At 37.5% G+C, this 26,537-nt stretch overlaps 2 long non-coding RNA genes and 1 other non-coding gene across 4 annotated transcripts in view; 1 reads left to right on the forward strand and 2 right to left on the reverse strand.

Annotated features, from left to right (window-relative positions):
- Nucleotides 1-26,537, reverse strand: part of LOC143670722 (uncharacterized) — a 262,410-nt gene that overhangs the window by 152,082 nt on the left and 83,791 nt on the right. The gene's annotated exons all lie outside the window — the stretch shown is intronic.
- On the forward strand, nt 1,285-24,859 carry LOC143671622 (uncharacterized). The gene is made up of 3 exons (XR_013169616.1): nt 1,285-1,564; nt 10,098-10,214; nt 24,694-24,859. It is a non-coding gene; the product is annotated as an uncharacterized LOC143671622 (long non-coding RNA).
- Nucleotides 14,760-14,866, reverse strand: LOC143672206 (U6 spliceosomal RNA). The gene has a single exon (XR_013169675.1). It is a non-coding gene; the product is annotated as a U6 spliceosomal RNA (small nuclear RNA).

Consider the following 26,537-nt stretch of genomic DNA (forward strand, 5'->3'; position numbering starts at 1 on the left):
ACCAGTTAGGGAAATTTTTTTGGTGGTAGAAAATAATAGACAACATGGCTAGTAGCTTTTAAATATAGATGTGAATTTTATTTTATCTAAGAAAAAAATATAAAAGTAACCTATTCTGGGGATTAATTTACTAACTCAAAGGTTGTCAGGCTCAGATTTCTGCAAATTTCTTGGCCTCTACTTAATGGTGACAAGATGGTGGCTCCACTTTCAGGCATTATGTCTGTTCCAGGCAAGAAGAATTACGAGGGGAAAAGGGGAAAAAATACATGCTAGCTGAGTCTGCCCATTATAGGGGGATATTCCAGAAACCCTACTAGAGGCTTGTGTTTCATCTCATTGTCCAGAGCTAATTCTTATGGCCACCACTATGTACTAGGAAGACCAAGAAGTGAAATTCAAGATTAAAATGTGGAAGCTGAGTAGCATCTCTCAGTTTCTGTCATTCTTTATTTTGAATTTCCCACTCCACTCTTAGCTCTGCTTTAATATACATTTCGCCAGTACAGAAGGGATGAAAAATAACAGCAAAATAGATATTATCTGTTTTAGATAGCCCCAACAGAGTCCTGACCCTCTAAAGTCACCCCTTCCCAGGTGGACCCCTCCATCTCCAGCCAGCAATGATACGCTGAGGCCTTCTCACGGTTAGAAACAGTGTGACTCCTTCTGCCAGCAGCCAGAGAAAGTTTTCTGCTTATAAACTGTTCATATGATTAGGCCAGGCCCACCCAGATCATCTCTGTATTTTAAAGTCAGCTCACAGGGGATTTTAATTACATGTGCAAAATCCTTTCACAGGAGACTCAGGCAGACTCCCATCTTGCTTCTGCCCCTGTCCTCAGCTTCCTCAGCCTCGTGGCCTGCTCTCTCCCAAACACTCCCACAGGCTAGCAGAAGTCATTGCAAAATGCCACCATGCTTGTATGGGCTATTTTAAAACCCATTTATACAAATGTTTGCTGGATGTCTACCAGGTGGTGAGATTTCCTAAGCTGGTTTGTTTTTGTAGATTTGCTCTCCGGTTTTGAATTCCCCCACAAAGCTAATCCTCTGCTATGGATTAAATTGTGTCTGTCCTCCCCCCACCCCCCCCCATCCCCACCCCAGTACTGCAAGTCCTAACCACTAGTCCTGCTAATGTGATCTTATTTGGAAACAGAATCTTTGAAAATGTCATTAGTTGAGGCCAAACTGGATCACAGTGGCCCTAGTCCAGTATGACTGTTGTCCTTATAAGCAGAAGAAATTTAGACACAGGCAGTCAGATAGAGAGGAGACAGCATGTGGCAGAGGCAGAGACTGAATCATGCCACAGCCAGGAAATACCTGGGATTGCCGGCCCCTGCCAGAGCATAACAGGCTTCAGAGGGAGCCTGACCCTGACACACCCTGATTTTGGACTTCTGAGCTGCAAAGTGGGGAGACAATACATTTGTGGTGTTTGAAGACAACCAGTGGGTGGTGCTTAATTATGGCAGTCCCAGGAGACTGAGACACCCTGAGACAAGGATTCCAGTGCAGAGAGTTAATCTGGAAGGGGATCCTAGGGAAGCCGAAATAGGTGAGTATGAATCAAGACAGGGAAAGGTGGAGAAAAGAGCATTGGCTATTCAGTGGATCCCTTCCCCCCAACCTCCTCCCCCCAACTCCCACTTGGGTGATTTGAGTTTCCCCTCCCCAGGGAGGGGGCGGAGTGAAGGCAAAGTGGAACACACCTCAACTCTCCCACCTGAGGGCAAAGGAATATGGAGTATTTATGCACAGACTTCACTTAGATGAGTCACTGATTGAGAGCCGCCTCTGGGTGTGTTAATTCCTTGGGTGTGCCCAGGCAGGCAAGGGAAAGCAGGTGCCAGCAAAGGTGAGTGTAGATGGGCTCACAACACTGCCATTCTCCCTTGTTTAAATCTGTCTCCTAATGTAATGGCTTTTTGAAATATGTTTGCTTGTGAGTTCAAGGCTTCGTCTCCCTATGAATCCCAAGGAACTTTCTGGAAAGTCCTGTGGCTTGGAGGTGCATAGCTTGTGTATACACATGCATGATAGACAGCCTGTAACTGATGTGCTGAGGACTTGCCTGTGGGCTTCCCTGCCCCTGGATGGTGAGCCCTCTTCTGGCTTTTTTTGGGTTTAAATTTTTTTAGGAAGTTTTACTGTATTATACCACATACCATACAATCCATCCAAAGTGTACAATCATTGGCATGGACATTCATCATCACAGTCAATTTTAGAACATTTTCATTACTCCAAAAAGAAAAACCCCATATTATATTGACACAGCATTGGTGTCGCACCTTTGTTAAAACTGATGCAATATTATTAAAATATTACTACTAACTATAGTCCATAGTTTGCATAAGATCTATTTTTTCCCATATACTGCATTATTATTAACATCTTGAATAGTGACGTACATTTGTTCTAGTTTATGAAAGAACATTCTTACATTTGTTTTATTAATCACAGTCATTGTCCACCACAGGATTCATTTATTATACAGACCCATGTTTTATCCTATAACTTTTCTTCTAGTGACATACACAACCCTAAACTTCCCTTTTCAACCACAATCACATACATACATCAGGACTTTTAACTATACTCACGATAATGTGCTAACATCTTCTCTATCCATTTCCAAACATTTACATCAACCTAAATATAAATGCTGCACAAGTTAAGCAACAGCTTCTCATTCTCTACCCTCATTCTGTCTCCTGGTAACCTATATTTCAAACTCTAACTCAATGAGTGTGCTTATTATAATTAGCTCATATCTGCAAAATCATAAAACAGGTTGTGTCTGGCTTATTTCACTCAACATTATGTCCTCAATGTTGATCTATGTCACATGAATCAGGAGTTCATTCCTTCTTAGAGCTGAACATTCCATCATATGTACATACCACATTTTGTTTATCCATTCATCGATTGATGGCACTAGGGTTGCTTCCTTTTTGTTTGTTTGTTTTGCAATTGTGAATAATGCCACTATGAACATCAGCATGCACATGTCTGTGTCTCTGCTTTCAGTTCTTCTGGGCATATGCCTAGTAGCAGGACTGAGGAAACAAACTCTCTTCCACAGTGATTGTACCATTTTACATTCCCACCAGCAGCAAATGAATATTCCTTTACTCCACATTCTTTCCAACATTTACAGTTTTCTTAACAGTGGTGTAGGTGTGAAATAATATCTTACTATGGTTTTGATTTACATTTCCCTAATTGCTAGTGAAGTTGAGCATTTTTCATGTGCTTTTCGGCTATTTGTATTTCCTCTTAGGAAAAATGTCTATTCAAGTCTTTTGTACATTAGTTAATTAGATTGTCTTTTTATTGTTAGATTGTAGGATTTCTTTATACATTCTGGATATTAAGCCCTTATCAGACATGTGATTTCCAAATATTTCCTCCCATCAAGTAGACTGCCTCTTCTCTTTCTTGACATAGTCCTTTGAAACACAAAAGTTTTCAATTTTGAGGAGGTCCCATTCATCTATTTTTTTCTTTTGGTGCTTATCCTTTGGGTGTAGAGTATAAGAAACCATTGCTTAACACAAGATCTTGAAGATGCGTCCCTACATTTTCTTCTAGGATTTATACGATTCTGGCTTTTATATTTAGGTCTTTGATCCATTTTGAATTAAATTTTTATAAGGTGTCAGATAGGGGTTCTCTTTCATTTTTGGCACATGGAGTCCAGTTTTCCCAGCAACATTTGCTGAATAGATTATTCTGTTCCAGTTGAGGGGATCTGGCAGCCTTGACAAATATCAAATGGCCACAGATGTGAGGGTCTGCTTCTGAATTCTCAATTTGATTCCATTAACAAATATATTGATCTTTATGCCAGTACCATGCTGTTTGGTCCACTGTACCTTTGTAATATACTTTAAAGTCAAGAAAAGTAAGTCCTCCAACATCATTCTTCTTTTTTAAGATGTTTTTGGCTATCCAAGGCCCCTTACCCTTCCAAATAAATTTGGTAATTGGCTTTCCCATTTCTGCAGACTAGGCTGTATTAGTCAGGGTTCTCTAGGGAAAACAGAACCAACAGGAGATATTTGTAAATATGAGATTTTAAAAAGTGTCTCACACAAATATGGGGACACATGAGTCCAGATTTCATAGGACACGCTGAAGGTCTGTGATGAATTCCCCAGGAGAGGCTTGCTGGCTTCAGTGGAGCTGAAAAATTCTCTCTTCTGACTGCTAAGGTTACTACTTCTCCTTTAAAAGCCTTCAGCTGATTGGATTAAACATCTCTCAATGCAGAAGATACTTCCCTTAGTTGACTGTAGATGTAATCAGCCATAGAGACAGTCAAAATAGGGATGAGTATGTCCATGAAATGTCCTCACAGTAACAGGCCAGTGCCTTCTTGACCAGATAACTGGGTACCATCACTTGGCAGAACTGACACATGAATCTAACCATTACATAGGCTATTGGAATTTTGACTGGGATTGTGTTGAATCACTAATTCAATTTGGGGAGAATTGACATCTTAATAATATTTAGTTTTCCAATCTATGAGCATGGGATAGTTCCTACTTATTTCAGCCTTCTTTTATTTCTTTTAGCAATATTTTGTAGTTTTCTGTGTACAGGTCCTTTGCATCTTGGTTAATTTATTCCTAGATATTTGATTCTTTTAGTTGCTATTGTAAATGGACAATTTTCTTCAATTCCTCCTCAGATTATTCATCACCAGTATAAAGAAACACCCACTGATTGTTGCATGTGGATCTTGCATCCTACCTTTGCTCTAGTAGCTCTGTTGTAGATTTTTCAGAACTTTCTCTGTATAGGATCATGTCATCTGCAAATAGTTTGTTCTACGTCTTCCTTTCCAATTTGATTGCCTTTTAACTTTTTTCCTTGCCTAACTGCTCTGGCTAGAATTTCTAACACAATGTTGACTAACAATGGTGACCATGGGCATCCTTGTCATGTTCCAGATCTTAGGAAGAAAACTTTCAGTCTTTAACCATTGAGTATGATTGTTTAGCTGTGTTTTTTTCATATATGTACTTTATCAAGTTGAGGAAGTGTCCTTCTATTCCTGTCTTTCAAAGTGCTTTTATCAAGATGGGATACAGGATTTTCCAAAATGCCTTTTCTGTACCAATCCAGACGATCATCTGACTTTTCACCTTCATCTGTTAATACAGTGTGCTGGTTTGAAAGGATGTATGTCCCCTAGAAAAGCCATGTTTTAATATAAATCCCATTTCGTAAAAGCAGAATAATCCCTATTCAATACTCTGTGTTTTAATCTGTAATTAGATCATCTCCCTGGAGATGTAACCCAATCAAGAGTGACTGTTAAACTGGATTAGGTGACAACATGTCTCCACCCATTTGGGTGAGTCTTGATTAGTTTCTGAAGTCCTATAAAAGAGGAAACATCTTGGAGAATAGGAGATTCAGAGAGAGCAGAACAGAATGATACAGCTGCAAGAAGCAGAGAGTCCACCAGCCAGTGACCTTTGGAGATGAAGAAGGAAAATGCCTCCCGGGGAGCTTCATGAAACAGGAAGCCAGGAGAAGAAGCTAGCAGATGATGGTGTGTTCGCCACGTGCCCTTCCAGATGAAAGAGGAACCCTGACTGTGTTCAACATGCACCTTTCCAGATGAGAGAGAAACTCTGACTGTATTTGCCATGTGCCCTTCCCCTTGAGAGAGAAACCCTGAACTTCATCAGCCTTCTTGAACCAAGGTATCTTTCCCTGGATGCCTTAGATTGGACATTTCTATAGACTTGTTTTAATTGGGACATTTTTTCAGCCTTAGAACTGTAAACTAGCAACTCATTAAATTCCCCTTTTTAAAGGTAATTCCGTTTCTGGTATATTGCATTCCGGCAGCTAGCAAACTAGAACATATGGTATATTATATTAATTGATTTTTCTTGTGTTGAACCACCTTTGCATACTTGGAATAAAATCTACTTGGTCATGGTATATAATTCTTTTAATGCACTATTGGATTTGATTTGCAAGTATTTGTTGAGGATTTTTGCATCTATAGTCGTTAGAGAAATTGGTCTGTAGTTTTCTTTTCATGTAATATCTTTATCTGACTTTGTTATTAGGGTGATATTGGCTTCATAGAATGAGTTAGGTAATGTTCCCTTCTCTTTAAATTTCTGGAAGAGTTTAAGCAGCCATCTGGTCCTGGGGTTTTCTTTGTTGGGAGCCTTTTGATGACTGATTGAATCTCTTTACTTCTAATTAGTCCGTTGAGGTCTTCTATCTTTTCTTGAGCCAGTATAGATTATTCATGGGTTTCTAGGAAGTTGTCCATTTCATCTAATATGTTGACATACAGTTGTTCACAGTAACATCTTATGATCATTCTTATACCTATGGGGTCAGTAGTAATGTTCTCCCTCTCATCTCTGATTTTATTTATTTGCATCTTCTCTCTTTTTCTCTTTGTCAGTCTATCTAAGGGTTTGTCAATTTTATCAATCTTCTCAAAGAATCAATTTTTGGTTTTGTTAATTCTCTCTATTGTTTTTTAATTCTCAATTTCATTTATTCCTGCTCTAATCCTTATAATTCATTTCCTTCTGCTTGCTTTAGGATTAGTTTGATGCCCTTTCTCAATTCCTTAAGTTGTGTAGTTAGGTCTTTGATTTAGCTCTTTCTTCTTTTTTACTGTAGGTTTAGGGCTGTAAAATTCCCTCTCAGCACTTCCTTTGCTGCATCTCACAGGTTTTGATGTGTTGAGTTCATGTGTCATATGATTCGAGTTCTCTGTTTCTTTATTGATCCTCCAGATGTTCTATCTATTGTTGAGAGTGGTGTATTGAAGTCTCCAACTACTATTGTAGAGATGTCTGTTCTCCTTTCAGTTTTGCCAGTGTTTGCTCCATGTATTTTGGGCACCATGGTTAGATGAATAAATATTTATGATTGCTATTTATTCCTGGTATATTGCTGCTTTTATTATTATACAGATAGTGTCTTTACTTGTCTCATATAACTGTTTTACATTTAGAGTCTGTTTTGTCTGATATTAGTATAGCTACCACAGGTCTTTTTTGGTTACTGTTTGCATGGAGTATCTTTTTCCAACCTTTCACTTTTTGGTTAAAAAATTCCCTTTTTTTAAGGCTGTAAAATTCCCTCTCAGCACTTTCTTTGCTGCATCCCACAGGTTTTGATATGTTGAGTTCATGTGTCATATGATTTGAGTTCTCTATTTCCTTATTAATTCTCTGTCTAGATGTTCTATCTATTGTTGAGAGCGGTGTATTGAAGTCTCCAACCTATTTGTGTCTTTGGGTCTAAGGCAGACAGCATACAGATGAATCATACTTTTCTATCCATTCTGCAAAGCTGTGTCTTTTGACTAGGAGTTTAGCCCATTAAGATTCAATGTAGCTACTCTAAAGGCAGTACTTCCTTCAACCACTTTACCCTGTGGCTATGTATGCCTTTCTTTTAACCCTTTTAGTTACCCTTACTGGTAATCTTCACTTCTACACTTTCCTTCAAGCCTCTCTCTCTTGTACTTTCCTTTCAGCCTGCAGAACTCCCTTTAGTATTTCTTGCAGGGTAGATTTCTTGCTGACAAACTCTCTCAATTTCTGTTTATCTGTGAATATTTTTAACTATCATTCATTTTCAAACATTTTTAAATTGTGAAATATAACATATATACAAAAATGCAATAAATTTCAACATACATTTTAATAAGTAGTATAGAACAAATGTCAAAGTATGGTATAGATTACAGTTCCACAATTTCAAGTATTCCCTTCTAACTGCTCGAAGACACTGAAGACTAAAGAGAAATATCAGCATAATGATTGAGTAGTTATACTCATTTGTTAAATCTTATCATCTCTGTTATAACTTCTTCTCCTTTAATCCTTCTCCCAGTCTTCAGGTATATTTGGGCAATGACCATTCTAAATTCTTCATGCTGAAAAGGGGTATTGACATTATGGGGCCGGGGACGCAACTGGTTGATGCTCTTGGAGAGACTGGTAACTCTGGATTTCAGGGCTTATCTGGTCTAGGAACCACCTGGAGGTTTTAGGTTTCTGAAAAATAAATGCAGTGAATGAAGCTTTTATAGAGTTTCAGATAGAGTCCTGGGTATTCCTTAGGATTTACAAGAATATTGTTAATTGGGGTTTGACATACCATGGCAATTAGCAATATCTAGCTGAAGCTTGCATAACAGTAACCTCCAGAGTAGCCTCTCAACTCTATTTGAAATCTCTTAGCCACTGACACCTTATCTTATTTTGTTAAATTCCTTTTCCCCCTTTTGTTCAGATAGGCATTACTGATCCCGCAGTGCCATGTCAGGTCGATCTCTAGGAGTCATGAATTATCACTCATTTTTGAAGGGAAGTTTTTCCAAACGAAGAATTCTTTGCTGGAAGTATTTTCTCTTTTAGTACCTTAAACATTTCATACCACTACCCTCTTGCCTTCATGGTTTCTGATAACAAAATGGCACTTAATTTTATTGAGCTTCCCTTTTATGTAATGAATTCTTTTACTCTCGCTGCTTTCAGGAGTCTCTCCCTATCTTTGTTTGGCACTTGGCCTTTTGATCAGTATACGCCTCAGAGTAGGTCTATTAGGATTTATTGTTTGGAGTGTGTTGCAGTTTTGGACATATTTATTCATGTCTTTCAGAAGAATTGGGAAACGCTGGTCATTATTTCCTTAAATATTCTTTCTGCCCCTGTTCCATTATTTTCTCCTTCTGGGATACCAATGACATTTATGTTTGTCCATTTTATGCTGTCATTCAAATCCCTTAGACTTGCTCTATTTTCTTCCATTCTTTATCTTTTCTTTTATCTCAGTTGTCCTGTCTCCTAGTTCACTGATTTTTTCTTGTGCCTACTCAAGTCTACTCTTGCATGCTTCTAGGTGTTTTTAATCTCTTCTATTGTGACTTTCATTTCCATAATTTGTTATGGAAATACTTGCAAATTCTTCTTTATACTCATCCAGTGTCATCTTAATATCCTTTATTTCTTTAGTAGTATCTTGCTACATCTCCTTAAATTGATTTAGGAGATTTCATTGAACACCTTCGATTACCTCATTCAAATTCAGTGCCTCCTCTGGAGTTATAATTTTTTCCTAAAAAATTAAATAATAGGCCATATCTTCCTGCTTCTTAGCATGGCTTATAATATTTTGCTGATTGATGTCTATACATCTGATTACCTTGATGAGTTTAATTTGAAACTCATTTTCTCTCTCTTGCCTAGGATTTTACTGTTGATTGGCTTTGTGTTAAGATTCTTCTTTGACTCTTGGTTCAACTTATTCTAGATCTTTAAAATTGCCCATGTTTAACTGTTAGCTCTTCTTCATCGAATTCTTGCCCAGGACATGCGCTCCTATTTGTGCAATTGTTTAAACACCAGGGGAAAGCTTCCTTTCCTCTGTTTCTTCTCTAGGGATATCGATCTGTTTGTTTTTGTTTTGCCACTATAGTTTTTGTTTTTTCACACTCCTTTCATTGCCACTAGCTAGTTTCTCCTGGAGGGCAAATTCTTGGAGAAGAGTCTCCCCAGAGACGACTTTCCCAAGTCAGAATTTCCCAATAGGTCTAGTGACCCATGAAGAGGTATAAACCAGCTCCAAAGAGTCCTGGGAAGAGGGTCAAGAAAAATGCCAAAAGCCCTTTTGACAACTTCCCAAAGATCACTTTCCAGGCCTTCTCAGCAGAATGGTACCCTTCAGCCCTAAGAAGTCCCAGCATCTTTAAATCTCCACTGCCTCTGCCCTGTAGGTGGCAGGGTTGAAACAATGGCTGCAGCCATCCCTTTCCAAGGCCGGCTGAAATAGAAGCTCAGAACCTACACCCAGAGATCAGGATTTACCAATCAAAAGCCATGATCAGATCTCAGCCATGACCACCCCATTTTGGGGGGAAGAAGGCTTCCATGATCCTATCTGTCCACAGCAGCCAGCCAGGATCCTTACTTCAAGGCAGCCTGCATCAAGGGTCGGGGATGGGTGTTGGCAGCTGCCGCAGAGCAAGTTACTCATAGTTCTTTACTGTGGTTTCTCAGTCTACTTTTCCCACTCTTTCCAAGATGCTGTATAGCGCTCTCCAGAACAGTTGTCTGAAACAGTTCCAACCTATCTACTAGCTGTGTTGGAGGAGTGAGTCCTGAAGTTCCCCAATCTGCCATCTTCCCCAGAAGACTCAGGTAAGATTATTTTAAGAGCCTTTCTTTCTGGTTTTTATTAATTGGCCCACATCTCCTGGCCTGGATGAATAGCCCAACAAAATTCTGAGGTCTTGGCCATAAGAGTTCTGAAGGAGTTCTATATCTTTAGGAATTGTGACATCTGAGAGACTGGAAAGAATATTGCCATGAATATCAGAGGCCTGGGAAGGGATCCCTATATTGGCAGGCAATGAGCTCCTGATTGCAGAATATTTAGAATTATGAGATATGGGGATGGGAAGGGTAGGTAATTTAGTCTTCATCCCCACTGGGGCCCCACAAAACAGTTTCCTCCCTTCCCTCACTCAATTGCTTTGGCAGAAGTCTAATTCTTTCCTCAGACAACTATTCCCCAGACAAATGGGCTGAAAGTGTTTTGTTACCATTCTTTCAACATTCTAAGAACTAATATTTTTCAGAATGCATGTTTTTTAGATTAAAAATAAAATTCCTGGGCGGGCCACAGTGGCTCAGCAGGCAGGAATGCTTGCCCGCGATGCCAGAGGACCCGGGTTCAATTCCCGGTGCCTGCCCATGTAAAAAAAAATAAAATAAATAAAAAATAAAAATAAAATTCCTGCTGACCGGCATAAGTCCTTAGACTGTTGGTTATGAAGTGCTGGCAGTTGATTCTGATAGACATTTAACCAACACCAACCAAGGATGGATGATTAACGCACAAGTGTAGCTGACAATGACTTTGGGGAAGCATGGCAAGGTAGGCCATGGATTCTTTCCTTGATGTGGTCCCGTTTATCAGTTCTGTCAACCTGGATAAGGATTTGGCTATGGATGTTAAAAATGATAAGATCTGGAAAGAATAGTCTATGGGTTAGAAAAGAGAATTTTGATCTCGACAAATTAGAAGAAAATCTTAAGACTAATGTGATCTTTTTGATGTGAGGGCACAAATATTATCAACAATAATAGAACCTCCAAAATAACAATAAAAAAGAAAAAGAAGACTATATCCTCAACCTTGCTATCCTCCAATTTTTTTCTATTATTTTCTTTTTTACTTGATCTTTATAAACATTATTTTACTCAGAAAAATGATCTTAACATAAAGGAAATACGTGTAAAGTCTTGAGCTCTTAATTTATAATGCAAATCCATAAATATTAGATGGGGCATAAAACAGTTACTTTAAAAATTGCTCCATTATAAGTTAACTATAAATCAATAGTATAATTATTATTTCAAGAGTTAAGGCAATTCTGACTTTATTAATGTCAGTATTCATAAGAAAAAGAATTAACAACTCCAATTCACTCAACCTCTTCAGACTATCCCTAACATGCTAGACCCAGTTGTGAGCAACTTGAGGTTGGGGTTGGCAGGTTGGACAGAAGACGAAGAAACGGAGCTTAGCAGTGAGAGATGGGGAGACCTTCCTTAGGGAGGTGAGTCGGAAAATGGAGCAAAGTCCTAGGGCAGACATACAATAACAATTCTCAAATATAAGGAGTTGTTTCATTCAGAAAAGCTTTAAACCTCTTCAATGTTTCCAGAAAGGATAGCACAAGAAATAAGAGGAATTCCACTGAGGTAGAGAGAGATAGTGTTTCAGAATAAGTAGAAATTTATTTACATTTAACACCAGAGTAGGCAGGAATTTGTTTACATTTAAGGCTGCTCAAAGATGGAAATCGTTGTCTCACAACCGTTAGTGAGTTCCCCAATTCAAAAGAAAGAACTTTGTAGGGATTTTTGTTGGGAGAATCTATGAATTGAGTAGATGTTTGGTTTGGAAAAAAAATAAGTACTTTCCAATAATGGCATTCTGCGATATTTATTTCTGTAAGATATAAATTGGAAACTTAATCCTTGGAAGGATTAAAAATTGTAATTTACGTTGTTTTCCATTCCCCTTACCTCCACCCCATTTAGTGAGTGCATAATGAATATCATAACTTAATTCACAAGGAGAACAACTGCTGCTTTCCTACTTATATAATTCCGTAACTTGTTGCTACAGTCATTTGAAATCCATCTGGCATATATGACTCAACTTTTGTAATGAAAAAATATCTCCATTTCTTTTAATGCACATGATAAATGTTGAATATTTTATCAAGTGATAGAAAAGAGACAGCAATAAAGAAAAACAGAAATTTGTTTCAAATTGGCAAAATGCCAGAGCATTTCCTAACTAACTAAAGGGGAAAGCATTTGGCTAATTCAATATATTCTGATTTTTATTTAGGACTTACTTCTCTGCTCTGCTTGGCTCTGCCACAGCCTATCGAAGCCAAGAACAATTAGAACACAGAGACAGCCTCGAAAATATTTCAACTTTAGTCACAAAATTAAAGCTAAGTGAACGTTATAAATAGAACTAGAAGCCAAGCTATGACTAAGAAGTAAAATATACACCTTAAAATGATTCCCTTGAAACTTCTTACTGTAACTACAACTATAAAAATGCCAAATTTCGTGAAACCAAATGCAATACCACACATCTGGCTAAAAGGCACTACATTAAACACACCATAATTTAAATTTGTGCAACACTGAGATCGGGAATATCAGCATTCACTGGTTAGAACATTCCAAAATCAGCTTACTTCAATAATATTTAGAGGGACACTTCTCCAATCTGATAAATTCTGCTTTTATTCTCCTTAAGCATTAACTGAAGACCTTCCCCCACCTGATAATGGTATGGGGTAGCATGGGCCTTCTCGGTGCTACTTAACATCACTGAGTGGACATCCAAAGAATGGGGAAAGGGAAGAATATAATCTGATGTATGGGCAGTAGAATTATTGCTTCTACAAGAGGTGTTCTTTCTATCCCCAGCATTGAACTGATAACAACTCAAGACATTACATCATCTATAAAGTGAGTCTCAAGGTAAAGGAATACAGACTGTTTTTGGCAATCGCTCTGAATCTTACACAGCAAATTCAGTTGTATCTCTTTAAGTAATCCTCTTCAAGGCTTTATGTACTTAATAATGCTGCCCTTCCTCCAATGACTTTTAGATTCTCTCCTCTTTTATTTTTACTTTTATCTGAGGTGTGCCCTTTAGAATATTAACAGTTACATACTTGAATCTTTTAGGGCAGATCTGACTTTATGATGCAGTTAAAAATTCTGGGCAAAGAAAGGCTGGCAGAAATGGTAGACATAATAGACAATTAAATTCAATATAAAAAAGACCATTGAATGTTTTCTTAAAATAACATTTGAGAGAAATCACAACTGACAATAGTGAAGGACTAATCATATTTGCATTTATGACTTCTAGGTTTTAAATTTTTGCTTATTAAAAGAACAGAGTAAAAAGAAAAGGAAAAGAAAGACACTTTAGGCACCCCTAAAAATACATCCATTCAAATTCAAGCAATAGTGTTTGATAAACACTTGTCAAAGGACAGACAGTGCCCAGCAAGAAATTGCTACAAATCCATGAAAGGTTCTCTCTGAAAACATAATTTCATAAAATGTAAACACTTATTAAATAATTTGATAGACCTACATCTGTCTCATTAAACACATTAGGATGTCTTTGTTGCTGTATTTGGGAATACAGGGAGTCCTGCACTTTTTAATGAAGGCTCCAAAAGAAAATAAATATATTATAGACATTGATTTTTTATCTTAAAATTGTAATTGTCAGTTATTACTTAAATCTGTGAAATTAGTGCTCTCTAATGAATTTCAATCATTTAGTAGTGTCATTACTCACTTGAAACACTCAATTATCTCTGTTCTCTCCACAGTTTTCTTCAGCTCTCACCTTTTTTCATAGCTCACTATTCCATGCATTTCCTCTCCTTTTTTCATGCTGCTTTTATAGAAGAACACCTGCCAAAAATCAGGTCAAAAGCTCCTCCTTCACCATGCCTGAGGAGAGAGTTGTCTCCATCTCTTTCAAATGCTAAACACCTCATTACTCCTCTCAGGTGTCTGGCTGGTGGAGGCTGAACCTTAAACCAGGTCCTTTATGTGGGCCCCCTACTTGGCAGCTAAGGACTGTTAACTCATCATTCCAAAAGTTACCTAGGGAACTCCAGCTTCCCTGGGCCAGAGGCCTCAGAGCAGAACATAAGAAGGCTCATGTTATGCCTTTACCAGTTGTCAGAAGTCAGTTCCACACTTAAACAAGTGAGTGAATTAACCCATGCAATGGTAAATGCCTCTTTGTAGAATTATATAGTGAGTCTCAAAAATTCTGATGAGGAATTCTTTATGACATATAGACACTCTCCTGTGGAGAATAGTTGATCTAAAAATAGTGTCTTGCTTTTCTTTCTCTTTCCAGAGAAAGATTAGTCTACTGCTGTGATCATATGGGCTTCTGACTGAAAAATGTAATGAATGAATGAGAGATTGGATGCACAGATTCATGGAAGAATGAATGAATGAATAAAGACCAGGTTGGCTGTAGGTCTAGTTCTGGCTTTCCTCTGGGCAGGAAATCCCTGTTGTTGTGTGTCATTTTCTTCATTTGTTTTGGAACTGGCCACTAAAATTTCAGATTTGGTATTTTATTTTCAAGTTAATTTTTTTTTTTTTTTAAATATGGAACACTTCACGAATTTGCGTGTCATCCTTGCGCAGGGGCCATGCTAATCTTCTCTGTATCGTTCCAATTTTAGTATATGTGCCGCCGAAGCAAGCACTCAAGTTAATTTTTTAGAATCACTTAATTTTATTGAAAATAACATTTGTCCAAAAGATATGGCTTTGTTTGAATTTATCTATAACAGTGAGGTGATCAAAACTTAACTATGTCCAAATTATTGGCCTACTCAAATTCCTATATGAAACATGTTTTATAATTTTAAGTGAACAAAGCTAGTTTTCTGCAACAAATATTCTAACAGATACTGTGAATAATAAACATATTTCGGACTTAAGGTTACAAGTCAATGTCCTTTGGAACAGTTAAAACGAATCTTTCTATATTGCAGAAAAGCACTTTGTTCTTTAATCAGACCTTCAATTTTGGGATGATGGAGTCAGAATAAAGAGATACATCTTTAATTTCAAATAACACTTTGTAACTATTTAGTGACATTTTTATACCTATCTAACAAAATCTAAGTTACTAGCTGACTACTAACCATTTCAAAGCACCACTGTCTTTCTTTAAAACCTCATCTCCAATTGATAAACGAGTCCTATTAACTTTCCTTAATGTATGCCATCATCATCTCTTCTGCTCCAACCCTACTTTATCATATCGCCTATCATATCAAAATCGCCTCCCTGGATGTGTTCTAAAAAGTGTTCTAAAACACATCCCTGAGAATGGGACTTCCCAACTTAAGCTCTTCACTCCTCCACAAGGTCTGCATGACAAAATATAAAACATGGATTCATGGGCCTCTACCGCCGGTCCCCACCTGCTTCTCTAGTGCCTTATCTTGAGATGTACCACTGCATGCTGATGCATCTAACTTACTGATTACCTCCCTTTTCTTAAACTCACAATTGTTTCATGCATCTGTGTCATTATTCATTTTGCTGTCCATACCAAAACTACCTTGCTACCTGGAATACTCATCTCTTTAAGACCCAGTTTAAGTATCATCTCAGCTATGACATATTTCCTAAGTATCTTCTCAGGCACGAGGGAGAAGTCACCTCTCCATTCTTGCAACACCTTGAAACCAGAGGCTACATCTGCCTCTAAGTTCCTACAGCCTCAGGAAGTATCAGGTCCTTAGTGGGGACTCAGCAGATTCTTGGATGAATAATGGAAATAAAATTTTGAAGAATGATCAGCTGAGAGATAAGCTTTACATTTTCTCTTCCATAACTGAATCATTCTATCGAATGTAAGTGAAAAATGTGGCACTTTGAATTAAAAGCCAAATAAACAGAATTAGCAAAAATACATAAATAAGAGTCTCCAAGAAAGGCCCAGTATTACCTAACACATTTCATTTATCAGGATAGATTATTAACTGTGCATTTGCTAATCCCAGGAGTGCCTATAATAAGAACCTATCTAATTTTACTAAGAAAAGCTGCCACACAAGCCATGTGAAATTTGTAAATCAATAATACTTGGTTTACAAAACAACTACAAAACTGAATTACCTTATGGTATTATTCAAAAACTTTCTGAACTAAAGCTTTGTTCTGCTCAGTTAAATTTAAGACCCTAAACATTTATGAATGAACATGATCCTGCACAGTATCTATTCAAATGCCCTCTCCCCAATTATTTTTCCAAAAATAGAAGTGCCAAAGAGATTAATTTCTTGAGCACACACATCTTGTTAGCAGCAGGCTTGGGATTTGAAACTTAGTTTAATAATCTCTCTTACAGTTTGTATATGACGAACACAAAAGAAGCTTTTATTTTAAAAGTCAAAAAAACACAATGATTCTTCTTGTAAGCCTAAGCATGCATTCATTTAAAAATCTGTTATTAAGTGTTCCCTATATATTAGGCAAATATTCAGGGGAAAGAGGCAGTGTGAAAGAAGGAACGTGCTTTGGAGGACCTGGGTTCCAGTGCTATGTAGCCCACTTCCAAGAATTTGATTTTACTTGACTGCACCATATTTTCTCTATGTTTAAAACTATAATTGCAGTGTACCACAGTTGTCTGGAGGAATAAAATGAGTCAATATAGTATATTCACTAAAATATAAAACAGTGTATATATGCAAGGTATTATTTGATGTTTTAAGAAACAGTAAGAGACAACTGCCGTCTTGCTCTTCCATTCTCCATTCCTGGAATCTCAAAAACCTTCAAAGATCAGCCAGGACCTTCTCATGAGAGTTGCTGAGTCACACAAAGTTGGCAAAATCAGATGTAATTGCAAATATTTTACACTGATTTTTCTTCTAAATGTCTAGAGGAAGGAATTACAGGTGGTTTTACATTTTTGAGACCAACTCATGCTATTTGTTTAAATAAGCCAGAAGAGAAAGTTGCTGAAGCTAATAGTTTAGGTAAGGATCTTGTTTACCTGAGGATAAAGTTGTGAATTATTTATTGATATACTGTGGGAAACTGGAAAACTGGAGATTGCCATTTTGTAAATGGTGCACCAGAAATCAATCCAAATCCATGAATTCTGACAAGGTCTAAATGTGGATCTATTTCTAATCAGATTTTTTTTTTTCTGAAAATGAGGCATCTGTGTTTATCCAAAAAAAAAATTTCTGTAGATACCAACGATCATTAAGAATACTGTAGGAAAAAGTACAGCCTATATTGTGGATAAAAACATTGCTCCAAAGCACACAGAGTCTTCAAAAATAAGCAGAAAATAATAAAAATGATAATGATACTTTTGGAATACCAAAAGAAGTCATAAAGTGCATTATATGGTACAACATATTTCCATGCATAATACATTGATATGACTGGAGAAAAAAAATAAAGTGCATGAACTTTCTTTTTTATCTAGATTGGATGGGGCTATTGTTTTCTTCAGTGGACAACTGCTCTTGATATTTCCTGACAAAGGTCAACTGCACACAAAAAGGAGATAGTGAAAGCTGAAACAATATTAACTTCCAGTTGTATTTTTTAAAAAGTGAAAGAAAATAGTCCTATGAGGCATATTGACTGCATAATATTTACACATTCCAAAGTAACTAAACTAAATAAATACAGCTAGTGTCAATACAAGAACTATTTCTATAACCTAAGTTGATTAATAATTAGGCTTGGCCCTCTATACCAGTGGTCATTGACCCAAAATAAGTTTCACATTTTATGGCTCTTTCCCCATCTTGAATCTGGGGCATAATGGTATATGTCACAGAAGAGAAAATAAACAATGAAACGGAGAAGGCTGAATTGAATCAGAAACAATTTGAATCCTAAAGCCTCATAAGTAACCAATTAAGAAGAACAGTTTTTGAAAGGCCTCAGAAAACACGAAAAGAACTTTGAAATGTAAAATTATCTCAAGACAAAATTATTTATATAAGACAGGGTTTCTGAACTCCACACTATTGACATTTGGGCCTGGGGAACTCTTTGCTGGAGGGGCTGTTTTGTGCACTGGCTGTTTGGCAGCATCTCTGGACTTTATTCACCAGATGCCAGGAGCACCCTTTCCTCATCCTCCTGCAAGCTGTGACAAGTAAACATGCCTTCAAACATGGCTAAATGCTCCCAAAGGACATCACTGCTTTTGACTGAGGACCACAGATAGACCTTCTAGTGGCTATTAAAATATCTCTTAAGTCACAAAAGACATTAAAAAGTGAGTTTATGCATTAGTGCTTATTCTTATAAGTGACTACATTTGTTTTTATTTGCTGTTGAACAGTCACTGTGAAAGATAATCATAGAAAGCATTTTAATGCATAATAAATCTGTTTACCTTCCACAAACCCCTCAGCCTGATTGGAAAGAAAAGATGGTGTGGGAAACTACGGGGGAAGAGTGTCCAGGACTTTGTGCCTGAGGATATAAGGGAAAAGGGAGGAAGAAAGAGAGAGACAGAGACAGAGATAGAGATAGGAAATGGATGCTGTTAGATTTGCCAGATGCATTTTCGTTACAGGGGAGAAGGGAAGGGGTGAAACAAAGAAATGACAGCACAGGCAACCAATTAGCAGAAACTCCACCCCCCTTCCTTACCATACTTCAGTTATTAGTCAGAAGTCACGTGACATGGTATCCTTCACAGAGCTGTCTAGAAAAAGAAAATTAACAGTCCTGTTTGTTGTTCTTTCTCTGTCCTATTGATAGCTCCGCTCCTATATGACGATTCAGCCCCTTGTAAACCACCCAGTCCTCCCTGCCTTGACCTTCCCTTGGTTTCCACTGAAACTGTGCCTCTGGTTGAGTCACTAGTCAATTTTGTTAATGTGGGCTAGTCACTTTGTCACTCTAAAACAAACTTCCTTTCTCTATTAACTCCCCATTTGTTCTGTAACCCTTAGCATATAACCCTTGATGTACATGATTCAAATAAATATATATATGACCCAGAAATGCCTCACTTGCTGCGAACTAGATAATGCAGTATTATAAAGGTATTATCCTGGAAACCATTAATGTGCTTTCTATATCTGCCTTTCTGAAGGTGCATCCTTTTCCCTAGCTACCCCCAAACATTCCAAGGCATCCATGGCAGTAGCAGAAGGAGGAGGACACTGCCTGTTACTGCAAAACACAAAGACAAATGAAGCGTCCATGTTGAACTGTTGACTAGTAAAAGAGATTTGCTTTTCTTACTAGACATGCTGTGTCAAGAGGAAGATGAGGCCTCTTTAAATAATAAATTATTATTATTGGTTTCCATGTGATATATTATGATGCAACCCTGGTGGTATCTCTTGATAGATGATTACAGAGATACATGACAGACAGAAAGATATAGAGTAGTTAGGTAAGCAGATAACTAAGAAAGTTAGCTAGACAGATGATAGATATAAATAGTTGAATAGGTAAATAAATAATGGATAGATAGGCAGATAGACATAATAGATTTTTAATTTTATGCCAAGAATAGAGAGAACTCAGGACATAGTACAGAACAGTAGTTTTTAACCCTGGCTTTACATTAGAATAATTTTGTGAAGTTTTAAATATTCTAATGCAACAAAATCAGTAACATCAGAATCTATGCCTGTAGCCCCAAGCACCAGCATTTTTAAAAACTCCCAAGGTGATTTCTGCATGTGTCTGACTAGCTACAGTCATGGCCTAGCTCTGGAGGGGAGGAATTCAGAAAACACAGGCTGTGCAGGCTGGCAGGCTTCCAGGGCCTTGCAACAGGCCAAGTCACCCCTGTGGCAACAGGTGGCAGGGCAGAGCAGAATGCTCAGGCTGGGAGTAGAAAGGGGGTTCCCAGACAATGGTAGGGAGAGCTGAGCTGCCACTAAGTCCTCAGGGAAGACCAGGCGGTTTGAACAAGTTTGCGACCAGATCATGAATTATGTCAGCAATGAAATTTTATACCAAATGCAGTTGCCTCTTTATGGCTGGCCCCAGACCAACCCTATTCAGTGGCCATGAGCCACACATGTCCAGAGAGCACCAAGGGTCCAGGACCCTCATTCCACTTAATGACATGAAGTTCACCTATATCCAGTCCCACCTTGGGAGGTGATAGAGAGTAGAAACTTCAAATACTGAGCTTTTACCCAAATGGACTGAGACTTTCAGAGCAATTGTTAGACAGGCCTGATAGGGAATTCCATTTTTACTAGATTCAATATTTAAACTGAAAGGAAATTGTTTAAATAGGAAGAGAACAAGATATTTTTAACTGGAAATTTTGTTTCCTGGCTATAGTATGGAAAGATATGATCTTCCACAGAGAACTAAAAGGTCATATATTTTTAAATAAGTTTATGAACAGACTGCAAGTTATACTGATGAGAAAGTTTAGAAAGGAAGAGGGTGAGTTGTGGTTGGCCCACAAGGGTCAATTCCTCTGCTACATGGTAGGTTAAGGGGACACACAAATAAATTATAACTAAGCTTCTTTGTTTGCAAATTATGTACTTGCAAATTCACCTAACTTGCTGAAATTTATTTGTAATCCCCAAATCAAGTTCATATTTGACTTTTAGAGTCATTTACAGATATCCACAGAGCAGTGAGAAATGTGAGTCACTGGATGCCCACATTTCCACCCAAGGTCAAACAAGGTAACACTCTGTCTTCTTGTTTCAACTTTCATATTATAAACAAGTGTCCTTTCCACGGTATACTTAGTGCCACAGTTTTTACATTTTTAGTTTTAGTGGATGATTTCATTGTTTAAAATGGCCCCTGTGGTGGTTAACAACTATGCACCCCAGAAAAACATGTTCTCATACTTATTCCATTCAGTGCATGTGAACTCATTGCAAGCAAGACTGTTTTAATGAGGGTATGTCAGTTAAGTTACGGCTCAACTCAATCAGGATGGGACTTAAACCTATTAGTAGAGTCCTTTATAAACAAAATGAAATTCAGACAGATAGAAAGCCCCAAAGGGAGGAGCTAAAAGCTGCACATCAGTGGAACCCAGAAGAGAAGGGAAAGGCCAGGAATGGCCACCATGTGCATGCCATGTAACAGAGGAGCCCAGGACCCAGGCTCACTGGCAGCCAGTCCAAGAACACCTGACTCTGGAAAGAAAGCACTGCCTTGATGATGCCTTCACTTGGACTTCCAGCTCAAAATTCTGAGCCAATAAATTCCCAGTGTTTAATCCAACCCATTGTATGGTATTTGTCTTACAACAAGAAAACTAAAACAGTCCCCAAGTGTAGCACCGAAGTGCTGTCCAGTTTTCTTAAACACAAGACTCTGATGCGCTTTACAGAGACAATATGTGTGTTCGAGCAGATTCATCAGGCTGTGAATTCCAGTGCTAGTGGCTGTGAATTCCATGTTTATGAATTTATATACATATATAAAAATTAGATAAGTTTTAACAGAAACATGTAAAATATGGTTATTATTGATCAGGTTGATAAAAATACGGTGACCACAGACTTGGAGGTATCCTGTATTTCCCATAAGAGCAATGGTTCTGTATTTGCTAATTTAGTGTTCATGGTGACTTTATGAAACATCACTACTGTGTATTACAGGAATTGATTACGGTTACTTTTTTCTTTTACACATCTGAAAGTAATGTGACTGAAGTTTTAACTCTGCTGCCATACTATTTCCATGGTACTTCCAAGCACTTTTATTCTTAAGTCAATAATAACTGAAAGGAAAGTTTGATCATAGATATAGTAGTTTCATGGTACTTTATCTGCTTCAAATGATGCTCCAGCCACTAAAAATCATGTAAAATTTAAGCAAGAATGTAAGTTACCAAAATACTAGCCCTCACCAAGTTAATATTTGACTCAACAGCATAGCTATGAATGAAGCTCCAGGTCAGCCTGGCTGGTGTGAGCATGTGACTTCAAAGAATGCTAGAATCCCTTTGGCTGCAAGAGTCCTGTAAATTAAGTGGTCTGAGGGCAAAAAGGTCGAAGAAATTGGAATATGGCAAGGTGAGGCCTGGTGTGTGGTTTCGTCATGTCTTGGGACTTTCTGAGATACTACGGCTGTGGATCACCAGGTCATGAGTAAATTCTGAAAGTAGCCCCATATTGCTGTAGGAGAAACCCAGGTGGAGTGTGAATCTGTTCTCCACCCACACTAAATGAAACGGTCGCGGAATCTGAGGAGAGTCATTGCATTACTCTTGCAAGGCATACAATTTTACAATGTAGAAAAGACAGACTAAAAAGTGAGAGAAAAAAATCTAAAAGAGCTATTGCCTAAAAATGAGTGAATTCATGAAAGAATTAGATGAATACATTATTGGGTTCAGTGGGAAATAAGCATCAGAGTAAATAATGACAGTAATAAAGTATAACCCATTAAATAGATTAGGAATCTATGAGTCTATGGTGATATAAAGAAATAGAGAGAGGAGAATGCTCTTCCTTATAGTATATTGCTAACCAACAAATGTAGAAGGAATGATGAAATTATAACAGCACTAGCAACCCATATTAATAATTAGTTCATTCAAAAACTATCAATGGATGCTAAAACCAGTGGGTACAAAATTTGATGAGGAATGGAATATTTACATGGTCTCCAAGTACCTCTACACAAAATATTCATTACAATGGAGAAACCTGGAAGGTTCCTCCTTAATCAAATCATCAATAGTAAAATCATGAGTCAAGATACTAATCTACCACCAGGTAGGATGAAAAGAAAACACATTTGTCATATTCCTGCAAAGGATGCATACCCCATATTGAATCAAGAGGAAGTGTGACACAAAGCCAACCAAAGCGTGTTAGACAAAATTAACTGGCATGCAATCTTTAAAATATCAATGTGATGAATTTAAAGAAAGGCTGAGAAACTTTTCCAGACTAAAGGAGACTAAAGAAACATGACAGTTATAAGGCAAGGTATGATTCTGCACTGAACCTTTTTACTATTAAAAATATTATTAATACAAATAGTGAAACTTAAATGAGGTCTGTTCCAACGTGAATTTTCTGATTTTGGGCTTGTATTGTGGTTACGTAGGAGAGTGTGTCTTTTTGTAGGGAACCTACACTCAGTTATTCAGGAGTGAGAAGATGTTGTGTCAGCAGCTGACTCTCAAATGGTTTAGGAAAAAGAAAGAACTCATGGTGTTTTATTTTCAGATCTATTTTTCAAAATAAAAAATTTCTAAGTAGAAACTATTATACATGGATTAAATTTCTTTTAAACTAATTGAAATTTTAAAGGATTCCAAAAAAATTAATTGAATAATCAGAAATATTTTTTCCAATTTAGATAAGCTGACATATATATATATATATATAAATGAGAGATATGCTTAGTCACTAAGAATAACTTGGGAAATAAGTAAGCCTTTAGTATTGCAGAATAAAAAACTAAAAGAATGTTCAAAGATATTGAAGTTGTTAAGTGGTGTGAATGAATTAGCAATGTCTTAAAGGCAAAAAGGAACACTGATTTATTAAAATTTTAATAAAACATAAAACAAGGATGGATAGGTTAAATCACTGGTATAATTATCTCCTTTAAAAATACTTTTCAGAGATAGACTTTTAATTGTTTGAGCTGATTGTTTTTTTTAATTGATGTGTGTATATGGAGCACTAGAATTGAGAGAGAAACATGTCTGATTAATTTTACATAACTTCATTGTAGTTTGCCTACATCAGCTCGCTCAAAATGTCAAGGCACATTAACTCTGGTGCCTGGTCAAGTAGCAAACAATCTGGATAACTATCAGTAGCAGCCAGGAGGGATATTTAACTGAACAATAAAAATTGTTTTAGTGTAAGTGTTCTATATTTGTTTTTATTCTTTGTTGCGATGCTCAGTCAAGCCTCCCACGCTCAGGGCCTGTCATAAGCCATGTTAAGAGGAGGACATTAAACCATCTCAGTGGTTCTCAAACAGAGACATTTTTATTTCCCAGGGAACACTAGGCAATGCCTGGAGATATCTGTGGTTGTCATGACTAGGGGCGATGGTAAGGTGTCCCTGGCATCGAGCAGTAGAGTCCAGGATGCTGCTAAACACCCAACAATGTACAGAATAATCCCCCATAACAAACGAATATTGATGCTGAATGCCAACAGTGCTGAGGCTGAGGAAGCCTGATTTAGAATCTTGTGCAAATCACCCTCCTTGGGGGAGAATTATGGTTTGTTTCCAATGGGATACCCACCAAGGGAATGGATTAGGAGTAGATTCCAAGTGACCCAAAGGGGAACAGGGAACACCTGTAAGGAGTTAGAAGACTACAAAAGTATTGTAAAAGGATATTTTAAAATAATACCTTTAAACATCATATTATTATAATTACTGAAAATTAATTTTCTGGAGTTTGCTTAGTAATTGACAACACAATCTTCTGGCTTTGACTGCCAGATGATACCACAGCCCCACAGTCCACAATCTATAAGCAGAGCCATGTAGGTTTCAAGTGAAGGTTATGGAAGCTCTCTGAAGTTGTGAAAATATACTCCTCATTTAACAGAGTGGGAGTGACTCTGGATACGCAAGAAGAGAGTGAAATTTGGAAATAAATGACACAGCAATACCAAGGAGAAGATACTGATGGGTATTTTCCAAAGAGCTATAGTAGCGGGATGCTGTGAAAATAAATTGTGAAGATGAGGGACTTTGCTGCATTACTATCTGCAGTTCAGGTAAGATTGCTAGGTAAATGGCAATTTCTTGGATGTTGTTGTTATTATGAAGTGGTTACCTTTGTGACAGTTTTTAGAAAAAAACGCATGTGCTGCAAATTCTTGTTTAATAATTACAAATCAATATGTAAAACTGATTTAGTTTATTTTTCAATAAATAGTCAAGCTTTTATTATAACGCCTTAATTTCCCCATATTCAGACAACCTCAACTGGCTTTACTTGATCCTAAGTAATGAATGATGCTTTCTTTGATTTCCATTTAAATTTGTATTAAATAACAGGCTTTTAATGCATATCCATTTATTTCTTATAATACCACAATTTGTGCATGAAATACCATAGCTCATATACCACAATTCAAAGTCTCTAAGGAATTACTGTTCCTCTGAAACAAATCAGATCTCAGATATTTCAGCTGAATGATTGGTTGTATTTTAGATCATGGATGTGGTAGATTAAGTTATGTACCCTGACAAAAGACATGTTCTAAATTTTAATCTGCCTCCTTGTGGGTGTGAATACATTTATAATCTGACTCTTGGAAGATGTAATATCAGTTAAGGTGTGGACTCATCTGTGAATAGGATCTTCTAAGATCTTGTGTAAGTGTGGCCAAACTGAAACTGTGGACCTTAATCTGTATTCTGGAGTTCTTTATAAACAGAATAAATTCAGACACAGTGAATCAAAGAAAACCACACAGGAAGGATGTCTTTGACATTGCCATGTGACAGGAATAATGCCATCATCAGTGAAATCAAGAAATTAGGATTTAAGGATGATTTTGATTACTGAATCATATTCATTTTTGCTTTCCAGTATATTGGAATAAACAGAGGGAAAATACCTGAAGTCCCTGTATTATAATTCAGCTGCCCTGATACCTGAAATGATTGTAAAAGCCCTGAGCTTGTGCCTCTGTGACTATAAGAGCTGTTACTCCCCCTATGTGGTCATTTTCTTGTAGGGTAAAGACCCTAATGCTCATGAAATCAGCCATCAACTAGCCTCAGCCCTGGATAATAGTATCTAGCGGAAGATAACTTATCTCCCTTCCTTGTACAACCTAAACTCGGGGAGACAGATTTTGGATCACTAGACCACCTGCTCTCCTATAACATGCTTACTAATAAACTTTCTCTCTTTGAAATCCGGGGTATCAGGAATTGATTATTGAGCACATAGGGCAAAAAAATCCAAAGCCTTTGTCCAGTAACACCAGAACACTCCTGATCCCGGAGAAAGCACGGCCTCACTGACACCCTGATTTGGGACTTTTGGTCTCTAAACCTATGAGGCAATAAATTCTTGTTGTTTAAACCAACCCGTTGTGTGATATCTGTGAGAGCAGTCTGGAAACTAAGACAGTGGAAACCCACAGGGACTAAGCCAAGTCCAGGACCTTCAGAGAAAGCAAGAGTTAGGATTTAGTTACCAGCAAGTCAAAATTCAAGACTCGGAGACCTAATGTAGGTTCCAGGCTGTGAACTTTAGGTCAGATGTTTATGAAGAGATGTTTAGGAACTGGCTGTGATGGGTTTAGAGGAAAGAAGGGGTACAGAGGAGGAACTATCTAAGGTAATTACTTTTTAACAATAGTTGAACTTCATTTTTATGGGCAAGAGTTTGCAAGACACATCAAAAAGTCGGTTTGCAATATAGAGGGAAGA

This window comes from Tamandua tetradactyla, chromosome X (assembly GCF_023851605.1).
Source record: "Tamandua tetradactyla isolate mTamTet1 chromosome X, mTamTet1.pri, whole genome shotgun sequence".
NCBI classification, from domain to species: domain Eukaryota; kingdom Metazoa; phylum Chordata; class Mammalia; order Pilosa; family Myrmecophagidae; genus Tamandua; species Tamandua tetradactyla.